Raw genomic sequence first — 3,826 nt, 5'->3', positions numbered from 1 at the left:
GTGAAGAGGAAAATGAAACCGGTGCATTTTGTATTTGATGCGTCATGAACTAAGTGCATGATGAAACGAGGAAATGATTTTAATCTGCTACAGAATCTTGAAGATTGTAACATGCTCCAGAATCTTGAAGATTGTAAGGCTTAAAGGAATGAATCCATCAAATCAGTGGTGAAATAAAAAAATTACTGTACATGAAATATGTTTCATGAAAGTGAAACTGGTTCATGGCGTTCTTGAGCATGACTAGTGAAATGGTTGCATAATGTATTTGGTTCGTCATGAAATAATTAAATGATGAAACGGGTACATGAAGAAACTGCTCCAGAATCTTGAAAAATGTAATATGCTTTAGAATCTTTAAGATTGCAAGACTTAAAGAAACTAATGCATCAAACCAGGAACGAAAGGAAGAAAATAATTTTGCATGAAAAAAGATTCATGAAAGTAACTAATCTTGGAAAAAAATAATTTTGCATGAAAAAATATTCATGAAAGATCGAGTAAGATGTTACCAAAAATTAAATTTTGTTTACCATTTATGCCCTTACTGTTGAAATAAAATAAATTTTTAATATATATTTTTATTTAATTTCCTAAAATAAAGTAAACTAATTTTGGCCATTGATCAAGAAAATGGATGGATGAGATTGGTTTACACGGTTTACACAAATGGGGCCGGTTTTTATTTGAACGCTCCTATATATATATATATATATATATATATATGCATATATGTATAATATTAGAGTAAATTACATATGCATCGTCCCTATGTCACCGCCTTCTCCGTCTCATTTTATGTCTCTCTAAAATTCTTTCCTCTCTAAAATATCTCACAAACTATTGAACGAACCGAAGTAATGATCACGAATTCGGAATCCACTCTTAGAATCCTTCCTAAATATATAAATTTCATTCGTTTTCATTAGGGTGTTTATGTTGGGGTTATTGAGATTAGTTTATAATTGTGTTTACGTCTAAGTTTAAGGATTGATGTTGTTAAAATTATGATATCTTTTATATTTAGAATGCTATAATTGGTTAAAATTGTTGTACAAATTAAAAGGGTAAAGTATGTAATCAATATGGTTATATTTGGTGTATATAATTAACCGCACACCAAGCGTTCGATTAAACATCAAAAAGAGTAAAATTGCATGGTTAAGATTAGGTTAGCGATCATTGGACTTTGTTTTAGTATTTTGTATGTGAAGGTATGTTTAAAGCATGTAAATGTAGCGAGTCGTGAAAGTTGGATCCTAGTTCATCTCCCGTACTTTGACAGTGTATAACTCACAAATCGTAAGTCAGAATAAGCTCGTCTTTTGCTGTTAGAAAGGTCTTATGGTATGCTACAACTTTCATGAAGGGTGTTGGTCCCGGTTGGGTCTATAAGAGTTTCAAAGAAACAATTTGTAGAAGGGGGAGGGGATGAATACAAACATAGAGAACTTTCAAATTTAAAAATATATATTGATAAAGAAAGATCAATACAGATTTTTGCAGATTGTATGCGGAAATAGACAAGGTAAAAATAACTATCTAAAACAATCTAATGTTACACAGATATTCTTAGCAAAATAGAAAAGATTTGCTGAAAGATAAAGAAGAAAATAAGTTCTTCTTGGGTAAGAACTTTTAGAATACTCGATAGGGATTCTAACTTGCTTGAAGATAAGCGTAAGTGTCCTTTTAGATATGTTTGTGTCTTCACGTAAGAATTCTCCCTGCATGGAAAGAACACTTATCTATTTATACCCATTGCATTAAATGCACATTTAATGCAATTCAGTAGGGTTTGAACACGCGTCAAGCTTTTAAAGGAAAGCTTGTCCTTTGCTACAGTGAATAGTACAAATGCCTATTCATGAGCAGACATCCTTTCATGGAGTTGGTGGGTAATAGAGTCAACTAGTCGGCTCTGTACTGTACTATACTCTAGAAAGGGTATGGGTTTTTTCTTTGTGTGTGGAAGGACAAGACAAAAACAATCTTGTACAACAAGCTTCATTTGATCGCTGAATGTTGGAATAACACTGAAGGTCTCTTCAGCATTCGATGAGGCTTGGGCAATCTTCACACATATGTTGACCAGGTTGTAATCACTGAATGTCGCTTCAGATCACGAACGCACTAGTCACTAATCTTCAGTCTCAGTCTTCGACTTTTATTGAAGGTTCTTTGGTGTGAGTTTTGTCTTCTTAAAGTGTCGTTGTCGATGTAGGATTCACAATACATGTTTCAGCGATCACTAAACAAACTTTGTGATGATCGCTGGAACTGAAAGAACATAAATATAATACTTCGTAAAAGGTAAAAGGGATTATCATCAAATCAATGAGAGAGACCAGAGGGGCTCCAGTAGAGAGACCAGAGGGGCTCTGGTAGGGAGACCAGAGGGGCTATGGTAGAAAGACCAGAGTTGCTTTGGTCGAATATGTGAAATATATTACAAGTCTGGTTAGTTAAACCAGAGGCTCTGGTCATTTGACCAGAAGCTCTGGTAGAGAGACCATAGGGGCTCTAGTAGAGAGACCAGAGGTGCTTTGGTCAAGTATGCTCCAATATATATATTTTAAGTATGGTTTGGAACCAGAGGCTCTGGTAGTGAAACCAGAAGCTCTGGAAGAGAGACCAAAGGGGCTCTGGTAGAGAGACAAGAGGGGCTCTGGTCAAGAGTGTTAAAATATATTCTAAGGCTTAGTTCAACCAGAGGCTCTGTCGTGTGACCAGAAGCTCTGGAAGAAAGACCAGAGGGGCTCTGGTCCAAATATGTTGATAAATTTTCTAAAGTGTGATTTAGAACCAGAGGCTCTGGTCATGTGACCAGAAGCTTTGGAAGAAAGACCAGAGGGGCTCTGGTCCTAATTGTCGATATATTTTCTAAATATTGTTTGAAACCAGAGGTCCGATGGACCAAAGTTGTGTGTTTAAAATGGCGGTGTAATCGCGAGAGAGATGTAATGGCGGTGTAACCGCGAGAGAGATGAAATGGCGGTGTAACTGCAAGAGAGATGTAATGGCGGTGTAACCGCGAGAGAGATGAAATGGCGGTGTAACCGTGAGAGAGATGAAATGGCGGTGTAACCACGAGAAAGAGATGTAATGGCGGTGTAACCGCGAGAGAGATGAAATGGCGATGTAACCGCAAGAGAGATGAAATGACGGTGTAACCGCGAGAGAGAGATAAATATGTTTATGTATCAAAACAGGTTTGTTTCTAAACTTATTGTTTAGAATGTAAGTTGTTTGTTTAAGATTTATACACTCACTAGACCTTTTTGGTCTAACACTCAGTTGTTGGATTAACCGGTTTTGCAGATCATCATGCATCACAGGATAAAGGAAAGGGAAAAGTTTAGTATTGATGGCATTTTGTTTACTCATATATGTATTAAAGAAATTTTTGTTAGTCCATGTTTTGTAACAATACTAYTTTTAGTGTTTTGAGTATGATGTTGTGAGTTATCTATACATGGGCTTTATGGGTTGTTACAGTTGGTATCAGAGCCTTAGTTTAAGGGATCTGGGTATTTGCGAAATACTTAGACTTAAACTAGAGGTGTGGAAAGTTTTGATAATAGGTTTCACTAGGTCTATGAACCTGAGAATATGTTATAGCTGAAACTATTATGAGAAAGATAGATTATATATGACTGATATAATTTGAGTTATGAGTAGACGTGAGGATAAATGTGTTATTATGTTGTGATTATGAGAATAATCTGTGTATTTCATTATGACAGAAAGAGTTATCCACTGAGAAATGGCAGAAAATCTCAATCAATCAGAAAGGACCTCTACTGGTTATGGAAGAGGTCGGGGA

Source organism: Cynara cardunculus (genome assembly GCF_001531365.2).
Source record: "Cynara cardunculus var. scolymus isolate 2C chromosome LG 16, CcrdV1, whole genome shotgun sequence".
Taxonomy (NCBI): Eukaryota; Viridiplantae; Streptophyta; class Magnoliopsida; order Asterales; family Asteraceae; genus Cynara; species Cynara cardunculus.
This window is presented reverse-complemented; position numbering follows the sequence as displayed.